This window comes from Spinacia oleracea, chromosome 6 (genome assembly GCF_020520425.1).
Source record: "Spinacia oleracea cultivar Varoflay chromosome 6, BTI_SOV_V1, whole genome shotgun sequence".
Classification (NCBI taxonomy): domain Eukaryota; kingdom Viridiplantae; phylum Streptophyta; class Magnoliopsida; order Caryophyllales; family Amaranthaceae; genus Spinacia; species Spinacia oleracea.
The window spans coordinates 28,285,927-28,298,940 of NC_079492.1; the positions used below are offsets into that span (position 1 = coordinate 28,285,927).

General features: G+C 35.0%; 1 long non-coding RNA gene across 1 annotated transcript; it reads left to right on the top strand.

The window, feature by feature from the left end:
* The first annotated feature begins 9,584 nt into the window (after window positions 1-9,584).
* Window positions 9,585-11,889, top strand: LOC130462826 (uncharacterized). The gene is made up of 2 exons (XR_008923638.1): window positions 9,585-10,663; window positions 10,790-11,889. It is a non-coding gene; the product is annotated as an uncharacterized lncRNA (long non-coding RNA).
* The last annotated feature ends 1,125 nt before the right edge of the window (window positions 11,890-13,014 follow it).

The window sequence follows — 13,014 nt, forward strand, 5'->3', positions numbered from 1 at the left end:
GCGTTTCAAAATTCATAGAATACCCCTATTTTTTCTGTACTGTTCATCAAATACCCCTATTATGACTTTCCGTTAGTCCTCCGTTAAGTCATGTTTATAATTCACCAAATACACCTATTTATAAAATTTTTGCATAATACACACCTATTTATAAAGTTTTTTGCACAAAATACCCAAACAGCTTATACCATTAATAAATGAATTTGAAGCCCAAAATTGAAGATCAATACATCTGAAAATTGAAGAACAAAAACCATAATATTTTTTTTGGTAAATAAGGCAAATTTTATTACCAAAATGGTAGAAACCAGTTAAGAACAAACCCAAATAACAAGGAAACAAACAGCAAGGGGAGCACAACCGCATCCCTAACTAAAACACAAAAAAATCAACTACAAGCCACTCGAACTGCAAAACAACCAGCAGAACCAGGGCAGCAAAGAACAAACAAGCATAAACACAACATCAACAGCTGGGAAGAAAACCAGTAAGCAAGCAAACCACAGCCTTAACTGGACATCCTGCACACAAGGACTGCACAGCAGCATCAAAACCAAAACCAACCTTAACTGGAAACCTTGCACACAAGAACTTCACAGCAGCAGCACAACCAAAACCAGGTCAAACACCTGATACAAAGACCATAGTATTGCACAGCGGCATCAAGCAGAAAGGGAGAGCTTGCAGAGAACCTGCAGAAACCAGAACCTGCAGAATGACTGCAGCAGCCTGAAAAAAAAAATCACAACACATACACAGCCTTCACGACATACACAGCAGGAGCAACCATGAAACATACACTACCTTCAAACACAAAAACCCATAATATTGAAGAAGAGAACATTAAATTTTGAGAGTTTCATTCCTAAAATCGAAAAATCTAAACTACAAATTCGAATTCCAGTGTCTATAATCTCTCTCTAATCTATCGAAATTCTGCTGTTTTTCGCCCCTTGCTGCTGCCGCTGCTATTCTATGCTCACGAAGAACTCAGCTCCAAAATCTAAAATAGGAAAACCAACGAAAATCAAAATCTGAAAAACAAATGTTGCTCCAAAATCTCCTCTAATTTCATATGCTCCCTCGATTTAGTTATGTTTTCTCTCTTAATTGTTGCGCTACCCACTATGCTCTCTACTCTATCTATTTTTGTTCTCCGTCCTTCGAATCCAACCCCCAAATTCGCAAAAAAAATCAGCCCAGAAAATAGGGGCAACATGAAATCTGAATTCAGCATCTTCAATTTCAACATAAATATGAATTCATGTGCTGATGTCTTCATCATCACCTTACCCTAACTGAATTCATGTTCATGGGCACGTGCCTAACCCACATATCATCACCATTCGTCATCGTCTTAAACCTCCCCTTCTTCAACAAACTTCAAGTCACCTCCCCTTCTTCAACAAACTTCAAGTCACCTCCCCTTCTTCAACAAACTTCAAGTCACGATTTAAATTCACTAGAAAATTTGGGTTCGATTATTTGGGGATTTGAGTTAGCAATTGATGTTTGATGAAGATGGTTTGAAGAAGGAAAAATTGTGGTTGGGTTCACCATTTTGATACCCAGGAAAAAGAGATGTGAGATTGAGAGGAGAGGAGAGAGGAGGGTGAGGGGAGAAGAGAAACGATGAAGAAGAAGAAGAAAGGCGAGTATTTAAGAAGGGCCAGAAACAACAGAGGATATGAGAGGAGAGGGAAGAAATAAGATTTTTTTTAAAAAGTTAAAATTAGAATATTGGGTGAATAAGGGCATAAACGTAAATTAACGCTAACGGAGTACTAACGACCGTTAAATCCAAGGGTATTTGGTGCACTTTAAGTTTAAATAGGGGTATTCTATGAAATTTGAAACGCGCAGGGGTATTTGGTGCATTATTGCAAACCTCAGGGGCATTTCATGAAAAAACCGAAAATTCAATACCTAAGTTCAATTTCTATTCTGAACTTCCAATTCAAAGATACAAACCTTGGGTCCAAATCCTAACTCCGGGCTCCAATTCAAGCTCAAACAAATATCCAAAAAAAAAATTCAAAATCCAAGTTCAATCTCAAGAAACGAATTCTACGATCATTCACCGGGGAATCAAATTCGGGCGCCCACCCCAAAATCAAGCATTCCGAGTGCCGACCCGCAAAACCGAGCGAAACCCATACAAATCAGCAATTCCGAGAAACTCCTCAAAAATGTCACTTTCAAAGACGTAAAATAAATTCCTTAACCTCCAAGAAAAGGACGAAGAAGGTACGAAAAAACATCTTTGCAAACTGCCTAAACGCGCAAGCGGACAAACAACTGTCCTTGTGCTGGCAGGGGAGCAGCTCTGGCGCCTGGCGCCACCCCCTATCTGCGCCTGGCGTATCTCATTGGCGCCTGGCGCCACCCCAACTTTCCCCAAAACTTGTAACTTGATTTATTGTGGAGTAGTAGTACATGATACATAATCCATCGCTAAAGTGAACCAAAGAATGGGTATAGGATTATAGAATCCATTCCAAAGCGAACCAAACACAACTACTTAGGAATGGGGATATCAATCCATACCTCCCTGATATAGGTTTACAATCCATTCCATTCCAATTTGTTGAACCAAACAACCCCTAAGTCATTCTTACAACTAGCTGCATGACTTAATGACCAAGTGTGTAAGTGAACAACAACACAATTTTCTTTTCTTCAACTTAGGATTGTTTAACACAAGTCCAACTTGAGGGGAGTGTGTTGAAATGTTGATACTATTCTGATTGTGCTGCAACTGCTATGTTGGATATAATGCAAAGTGTAAGTTTTAAACACTACCATTTGTGAAAATTGGTTAGTCCCAAATTGGTAGAAATGAAAAAGATGGTTTTTAAGTTTACTACTTAAAGAGAAAAGTTTGTCCCACATGGAAAGGAAAAAGACTTTTTCCTTGTTTAAAATGGGCAAGTGTATTATAAATTTGAAGTTGGTTTGGGCTGGAAGGGGGCACCCCCGGGCGTGCCGCCGTCGTCCAGCCGGTTCGGTTCGAGTTCGTGACACGTGTACGGTGTGGTGGGGCCTCCTTTTTGGACCAAGTCACTGAACAGACGTCCTAGTTATTATGAGAACGTTTAGTTACGAACATCATTCCACATTCTTAATTAATGTTGTAACTGTCGCATGATTTAAGAAATAGTCCCTTGATTTTCGTTTCCGTTTTGATTTCTTCATTCATTCTGATTTTCGGTTACAAAGTTTGTTGTCCTTATAATCAGTTTTGGGAGTTCATTTGAAAGACACCGAAAATATTCTTCCTCTTTCTCTCTTTTCTGTTTTCTCCAAAGCAATTGTTCTGGGCATATTATGAGTTTCTAATTTGTCTTATTTGAGTGCACATTAAGACGAATTGCTGTGTAAAATCTCGAGGGGAAACACCTATTCCGATTTCATCATAGTCGGGGTGAATTTTTCTTCTAAGACAGTGTTCTATAACACGTCGCAGCTTTACATACATACATCAAATATTCACCTACTTTTTGTCCTTTTGTATTTCTGTTTTGGTGTATGGATATAGTTTCTTTTGTACAGCTTAGCACCTTGAAATGTAGGGTTAGAAGAAGGAACTTTGTATACATAATGCAACAATGTGTTGCTAGCCGTTTGTTACATTTATACACACAGAATTCTGTTTGATTGAAAATAACAACACAAAACTTTGGGATAGTTTTTTCCAGTAGAAAAACTAAGTTTGAGTCTTTGTTTCTCTTTGTTTTCCTACATCTGAATGAGCTGATTAATACAATAGTATTATAGAATATAAATTAGGAAATTTTGTGAAACACTACCTTAATATTTGGACGTTTTGTGAATTCCTACCTTATAAAAACTTTTTTATATTTTCCTACCTTATAAGTTTGATATGTTTTAGTAACACTACCTTGTAACAGAAAACGTTAAATCTCTCCGTTTGTGGGCCCAACTCAACGATTTTATTCCATTTCTCTTTCCTCCTTCTCAATCTCTGTTTTCTACTTATCTTTCTCAATCTTTGTCCTCTAATTTCTCAATCTCTTTTCTCTTTCTCATCCGAATTCAATTCTCCTTCTTTCTTCTTCTTCTTCTTCTTTCCTCATTCCCCATTGTTTTTCTGTATCTTCTTCATAGTTGTATCGATTCTGTCCGAATTTTAGTCGCGACATTATTAATTAATTCTTATTACACTATCAATACAAGTATTACTACCGGATGGAGCATTCTGTGCCAACATTGTTATATTATATGTCAAGATTGACTTGATTTGCATGTCTGAGATCCAACTTTGCTGTAATAAGCATGATTCCAGCCTTTTAGTATGACCCATGTTGGGTTTGCATTACTTAAGGTTAGTTGCATTAATTCAATTTAAAAAATGTTGTCAAAATTTGAGTCAGAACCTTTTCCTCAAGACAAATCTGGTCTCTACTCTGTTCTGGCTCTTTCTTCGCTTCCTTTTAGTACCAAAATACAGTACTTCGTATTATTTTTGATGAATTTTGTCTATCTACTTTTGAATCATTACTTAAAATTGTAATACTAGCATAATTGAAGTCAATTACAGTACAAGATTTAGTTTCATGAAAGAAGGTTTTTCATGTCTTGTTGTAGGAGATTGGGGGAATGCCATTTCTCTGTTCATTTTAGTATAATATAAATTGAAACAAGAGCAAATGCTGCCTCATATATAATTCGCATGTAATTAGCCATAACAAATTCGACTAATGTAAGTTTCTTAGAACATGGCTGCAGAAGAGATGCACCCAGTATACAGCAGGTTAAAAGCTAGAACAATTGTTTGTCAAGGAATTGTTTCTGCTGGTGATGTTCAAACCCGGCAAAGAACTCCTCCATTTCCTGGTTGTGTTTTCTTATAATTGTCCTGCAAAATATACGTATGCTAGTCCTTTGCTGAAAACTGAAAAGTAGTAATTGACTTTTCTCTTTCGATCAATACGTACAACACTTGCATCATATATCTCAGATTCATAATTTCATATCATACAACTATATTACCCTGCATTATACTGTCTATTTCAGCAGAGGCCACTGAAAAGAAGAAGAAAAAAAAAGAATTGAATTCAGATGAGAAAGAGAACAAAGATTGAGAAATTAGAGGACAAAGATTAAGAAAGATAAGTAGAGAACAGAGATTGAAAAAGAGGAAAGAAAAATGAAATAAAGTCGTTGAGTTGGGCCCCACAAACGGAGAGATTTAACGTTTTCTGTTACAAGGTAGTGTTACTAAAACATATTAAACTTATAAGGTAGTAAAATATAAAAAAGTTTTTATAAGGTAGTAATTCACAAAACGTCCAAACATTAAGGTAGTGTTTCACAAAATTTCCTATAAATTATAAATGGGGGATATGATTTTTACTGTGAAATCGACAAAACTAGTGGTTAGTATAGCTATTAGTTCTTTGATTGTAGTTGTTAAGTGCTATATTAGTTGTTAGTTGGTCGTCGCGATAAATAATTAGCGACAAAGATAGCTTGTCAAATAATAAGCGTTTAGATGCAAAGAGACATGAAATGACATATTATTATGAATCATTCAATCTTACTACGAAAATGATAAAGGTCGCAACATGCGACCTTTAAGCCGTGTCACAATTATGACATGGCATCCTTATGTGTCATAATTTAAATTGGAAATTAAAATATTTAACTTATATTATCTATTATACATGTTATAAAAAAAAGGTAGGAAAATCTTAATATTCTAATTTGTTTCCTTATTCATATCGACTACCTTATTTACATATTTCATAGTAGAAATATTGCATTGATAGTAAAAATATTATAATGATGTGTATCCTACATGACGCCTATATGTACCAATTAAACTGTGACACGTAAGATTGCGACAACATTTAGTTGTCGCAACTTGCGACCTTTATCATCGTCCTACTTACTATTCTTACGTATGTCTAATGGAGATAGTTTAAAGCTTAATGATGGAGGCGCAAGGATGTTTGGTTTTGGATGGAGAAGTTGGAAATAGAGGGAGTTAGCCTTGATCTTGCCTATATATTTGTCCATAGTTAAACCTTGATATTAACTAATTCATGTCTTCATCATAAAATAATGAGGTAAGATGAGACATTAGTTAGGATCTCAAACACATAGTTTAACCTTTATCTTTGCCTAATATATTTGTCCATAATTGTACCTTTTTTGTATTTGTAGCTCTTTCTTTTGCAAATATTTTGAATGCCTTAGTTTTTTTGGATTAATTGTTTTTTACGACCTTAAAAATTTGACCAATTATTTTTTTACCACCTTAAATAATAAAAACTGTATTTTGCCATTTAAAAAAAATTGTTTTTTGCTACTTCTTAACGGCAAAGATCACATAAACGTTATGTGGGCCCCTTTCAATAACTATATTTCTATTATCCATCTATTCTCCCACAATTTCATGGATATAATTACCAATTGCCCTCTTCCTTCTCTTCAATTAATTCACATAATTGGTAATATTTCTCAAATTGATAGATTCTTTCCAGCTTTGCAAAAAAGATTCAAACTTTTTCAAGGTATGATTATGATTTGCGTAAAATAGTATCAGTAATTGAAACGATACATTAATTGTGTTTGTAAATCAATTTGCATGTGTAATTGATTAGCAACGTGATGTATGTTAATTGGTTTGTTGAATTCATGACTCGATAACTGAAATTAGATTTAAGATAAAGAATGTGCCCCACCTTTGTAATTTTTCACCGTTAAGGACCTAGACTCTTTTTTTCACCGTTGAGGACCTGTAAAGTATATTTTGGCTGAAATTAAATAATAAATCTGAAAGTTTAGTCCCAATGATTAAAAGGTTAGTCCCCATGGTTAAAATGTTAGCTCATTGCACGTGTCAACATATTATTTGCGGTGCAATAAACAAGAAGTCAACTAATTCCTGACATGTGTCATAGCAAAATGGTGAATTAAATATATTTTTTTTATCTTGTAAATTAAAAATTCAATTAGAAAATATAATCTAATCATATATTTTTGTGTAACTAATTTTTTTATTAGTGAAGTAATGTTTTTGCTAAAGTTCTAATAAAATATTTTTGTGTTCTCTATATTCTGATTATTGTTACTACTTAATTGTTGCTGGATCCACATTCCCATAAGAACAATCTATACATTTAATAACATTCTTACCGTACTCAACATATATTTTACATTTTTTTTAATTTTATGGTGATCTATTTAACAATCTTAATATTCTATTTTTAACAAAATTTTACTTATGTTCTTAAATCATCATAGTAACTCGTATTAACTCATTGTCATCAAATCACCTAAGTAACTTGTATTAACGCATCATCGTCAAATTAAGGATTTGTCTTGTTGTTGGTCAATGACTACTGTTTATTGCTTTCGTTTTTATTTTTCTTGCTTTTTTTCATTAATTTTAGCTACTGCTTGTACTTTATTTAGGTGTTTTTTTACTCTCTTATTCACCAAAAAAGTAGAAAAATCAAGTTACGACTATTTTTTGGGTGCAAATGGAAAAACATGACGGAAAAGAAAAAAATAGAGTACGAATGCCCTTTTTAAAATAAAAAATTCATACGAGTATTAGAATTATATGAATGTGCTTCTTTTTAAAACATTTCGTATAGAAAATATACATATTTTTAAAAATTATTTACATATAGTATTTTACAATTATAATATTAAAGATTTCCTCTCTTTTTATTAATTGTAATAATATTGTATACTTCCTCCGTTTTTATTTAGTTGTCACAATTTCTTAGTCACGTTTGCCAATGCACATTTTTTATCGTTAAAATCTTTAATTTTGTAAAAGAAAAAAGTTATAAAAAGTTGATATTCTAAAAATATTCATCAATACGATTCTAATAAGATCTCACATGACTATATATTACCTGACGCATAAGTAACAAAATCTGGTCAACGGATAGCGTATGAATAGTGCTAAATTCTAATTGTGTCACATAAATAAGAACGGATAAAATATATGTTAAAAATATAATACTTCCTAAACAAATACGAAGTACAAATCTAAGAAGTATTAATTCAATGTAAACTTTCTTATTTTAATTAAATGGTTAATTTTTTTTAATTTATTTATGTTGTGGTTAAAGGTGAGTTAACTTGCCTCAAAGTGAAAATGAGGTCCTAAAGGGTGAAAAAAAAGATGCAGGTCCCAAAGGATAAAAAACTCAAAAGATGAGTCCCCAAACATTATCATAACTCACTGAAATTAACCCCAAAATTGGACAGAAAACTTAGGTTTCATAACATAACGTTTATGTAATCTTTGTTGTTAAGAAGTGGTAAAAGACAAAAAAATATTAGGGGGTAGAATACAATTTCTACTTTTATGGTGGTAAAAACCAAATTTTTATCTTTTAAGGTCCTAAAAAACAATGTTTTAATTTTTTAAGGTGGTCAAAAAATAATTTTTCCTACTTTTTTCAAAGTAAAATTAATTCTTTGATAAAAATCATATGACATCTATAATGAGATATAGATTGATCTATCAAACACGGAGTACGTAAAAATCAAATCAAATCAAATTCATTTTCAGCAAAACTACTATCATTCCACGTCGAACATCATTTATACCCTTTTTCACATTGTTGGTTAATATAACTTTCAACAAGGAGGTCTTTTGATCTGTTGTAATTTTGAAATTAAATTAAATATTATTTCATTGATTGTAAAGTCATACACAATAAATCTACAATCATATAAACTAAGAAAAAAATACCCCTTAAATAAGAAGGAAGATATCTTGACTTTCGAGGGAGAAAAGTTCTTCGTAAAGGAGGAATCGTTATTATAAACCTAAAAAATAAAATAAAAGAAAAATTCAATGGAAAAAAAAGATGTTCAGTCATATAGTGTTTTGATGATTATGATCAAACGATGAATTATTTAACTAATACTTCATATATGTGTTGATATGTGCATGAACAAGTCATGAAGGTGAGGATGGGCATGGGTCTAGGACTCGACCCAGATGACGTTGGACCTTCTCTTTTTATAGGGTATGGGTCCGATTATTTGAGACCCATTGGATCTGTTGCGTATTTGGGTCTAGAAGCTTAAATTGGTCGGATTTGGGTCCAGTATTCTTAAACCCAGCTCTGATCCATATCCCGACCCATTGCATGAACCCTTTCAATTATTAAAATACTTTTGAGTCGGAGGAGTCCAAAAGACCTCTTTCCTGATGTTGGAATTACCTTGTGCCGAAGAGGCAGATGAGAGAGGAGAGCTATAATCAGGATTATCTTAAGTCCATTTTCCTTAATTGAGATTGTCCACTCCTGTAAAAATATCTGACCACACTCTTAGCTTAACCCAATCATATGCTGATTATGTACTCCCTCCATTTCAGAATACTTGTAACACTTGTGATACCGCGTAATTTGAAGAATTTTTTCTAATACTTGTAACATTTGTGTTACAGCGTAGTATGAAGAATACAACAACAGCAAAGCCTTAGCCCCAAAATGATTTGGGGTCGTCTAACATGAATCGTCATAAGAGATCGTCATTGTAACCAAATCAAATCAGAAAGGAACGTAGTTTGAAGAATAGTACGTACATGAAAATTAGTAAGGTAATATGCAAGTGAGATTAATGGTAGTTTTAATTGTTTATGTGAAATAGAAATAATATAAAATTGACGCAAATGGGGTAAAGAAGAGATAAACAACAAAGAATTAATGGTCCAATGTCAAAAAAGAAAGTGTTTCAAGTATTTCGAAACGGCCGAAAGAGGCAAGTGTTATAAGTATTCAAAATCACAGGGAGTATAAAGCATTAAAGCACTTTATTACCATATGAGTGTTGATTTTCCCCCCCTCCAACTAGAATAATTCATTTATTTTATGTAAGGTAAAAATGGAAATCAGTCATCTCAAGAGTTGACGTATATAATAAAGATGACACGTCATATGCACTCATCTACATGGTTGTCACCTGAAAAAATGAAGTAAATAAGGAATATCTTACCTGTGAGTAAATTTGTGTAATAACGCCTTATACTCATAAGACCACTACTATAAACAAGAAAAACATACTATTAATTATTAACTCAACAATCATACCATTAACCTAAAACTATAACTATTAACGCAAGAATCTATAAATATGTTTATAGATATGTATATATTAGGAAAAATTGATAATATAAATCCCACATTTGGCCTGTTTGCTAAAAACAATCTCATTTTTAATTAATTTCGGAATAACCCAATTTATTATAACCACCTTCTAAAAACATATCACGTACTTTAAACTTTTACCTGCTAAAACAAGTAAAGGAGGTGATGTGGCAGTAAGTGACCGTTGGGGGTGGATAAATATCAATAAATAGGTTTTTTCCCCTTTTAATCCTCCTCCTTCCTTTCTTTTGTTCTTCCCTGCTCTTTCCTGTCTTCTCTGATCTTCTTTGTTCTTCCTCATTATTCATCCTCTCATCATTCTCTTCTTTACTTTCTAATTCGTAATGATCCATGGCCAATACGTGGTATAAAATTGTCGGGCACTTCATGTAATTCAAAATTAAGGGGCAAACAATCATTGATAAATTTGTTATTGTAACGATGTAGTTGTTATGCGAACGACTAAGAATGGGGTGAATGCGGGAAAGAAGTTCTACGAATGTTCCAATTGGCCAGTAAGGTTTAATTTTCCTTAAAACACACAGATTTCTGCTTTAATTTTAATTTTAATTAGGATAATTGAAGTTGATTATGGTGAAAATTAATTAGGTTGTTGGTGCTTAATTGCATTTTTTTAATAGGTGATGGATCATGGTGTTGTTAATTGGCCCCAATTATTTGACAATTTTCAATTGAAAATTCTGGAGAAAGACACAGAGATTGCTGAGTTGGAAATGAAGAATAGATTTTTGTAGGAGAAAGTATAGAAATTTCAATTAAAAAGGAAAATGTCGAAGAAGAAAACCTGGCCGATGATGTCAAATTACTTAAATTTAAAATAAATTAGGCTTATATGGTTGTAAATTACCTTAATTTGATGGTTATTGTACTCTCTATTGAAGACCTTTCCTTTTTCCGCAAACTCGTTGGCGATGAGCTCACCTTTTGCGGCTTTGAAAGACGACCATTAATGGAAAACACAATAAGTGCAGAGAGAGAGAGAGAGAGAGAGAGAGAGAGAGAGAGAGAGAGAGAGAGAGAGAGAGAGAGAGAGAGAGAGAGAGAGAGAGAGAGAGAGGAGTTAGCCATTTTTTTTAAAATAAAATAAAGTAAAGAACTGAGGGTAGTGGTTAGTGGCGATAGGTTTTTTGGGAGGGAAATAAAGTTACCCAGTCGTGTTGACCGTTTTAACAAGTAGCAGGTAAAGTGGTCTATTTTTTTAAAACAAAATATGGGTATGATAAGTTAGGCTATTCTGGAATTAATTAAAAATTGGATTGTTTTTAGGAGACCGACCAAAGGTGGAACTTATTTTATCAACTTTTTCTATGTATTAACATAATTTGTTATTAAAAATGATAACTAACTAATTTTTTCACCTTATTTCCACTTATTTTAGGAAAAGTAAGTTCAGATAAGATAAGTTCATGATAAATAAGGGACACTGTTAGGGGGAGAAATACCCTCTTGAATGACGTGGCCAGACATGCCAAGTGGAGCATACGTGGCTGCCAGCGAGGCGTGACAAAGCATCCATCCGTCTTGCTCCCAACGGCTATGGAAGAGGCAGCGGTTACAAACCGTTCCTAAGCAAGCCGTTAATACCTATTTATTGCCCAATTATGTACATTTATGATTGAACGTTACATTCTATCATGTAATGCCTATAAAATGGCTTAGCTAGGTTATTTTACATATATGAAATACTGAATAAACATAATACTCTCATTCTATGCTCTTACGACTTACTCTTGTTATTCTAAATTATCTTGCTCAATTGATTGTTAGCACCATCACAAAGGCAAGTTCGTCTCTAAGTAGAATTTGCCCAAAACTATTTGGCGCCCACCGTGGGGCTGAAAATCAAGAGCAGCTCGATAATACCATTCCAATCACCATGGCCGGTAACGCTAGCTCGTCCAACGATATCACTCGTCATTTTGAAGCCATGGAGCAGCGCATCAACATCCTCCAAAAGGAGAACGAAGCACTGCAGTCCCAAGTCCGATCTACTGCCTGCATAACCACCGGGTCTAGGTTCCAGTACCGGCGACATACCTCTGGGCTGAGCCGCCGCTTGGACCTGGACGTCGCCCCCGATCACCCCCTCCATGTACCCTTTGGCGAACCCGGAGGCCCAATCCTCGAGCAGATTCGTGAATTCGAGCCGCTTCCAAGTCAGCCCCGTTCGAATCCGAGTTGGCTGCCTCCCCCTCCAGCTCAAACATTTTCTGCAGGTACATCGGCGACCGTTGCTGCCACAACGGTTGCCCAAGTCACCTCAACTCAAGTCGGCATGACGACATCCACCATAGTGTCGGCACCCATCTCCAATCCGGCATCTCGTCCATTACCTCCTCCAATGGTAACCATGTCGATGCCCCTACCCGTCTCGGCTCCGGCACAGAGACCAACACCGACGACCCAAGTACCCTGGGATCAACTCTTCTCCCAGCAAGTCGTCCAACTCGTTGTCAACCTAGTCACTTCAGCACCAGGAGCACCTCCCTAGATAATGGCGGTCCCTTTGGCCAGTCAAGCACCACAAGCAGTGTTCCCCCATACTCCGATGCGCCCGGACTCTTCTCGAAACTATTCTCTATACAACACCCCTAACAGGTCAGTTGTTCCAATGAGTCATGGTTTCGTAACTCCTTTTCCTTATGTTGCAGGTACCAGCACGACCCTAGGGACACCACCCTTCATGCAACAAGTCGTACCTTAGTTCACTCCTCATCAACCTCACAACATATATCCACAAAACACCTATTACCAACATCTCCAAGCCAGCCTTCCCGAAACATTCAACCTCCTCGTTCCAGTGCTTAACAGCATCTGTGAAAACACCAACCACCAACTCCAACAA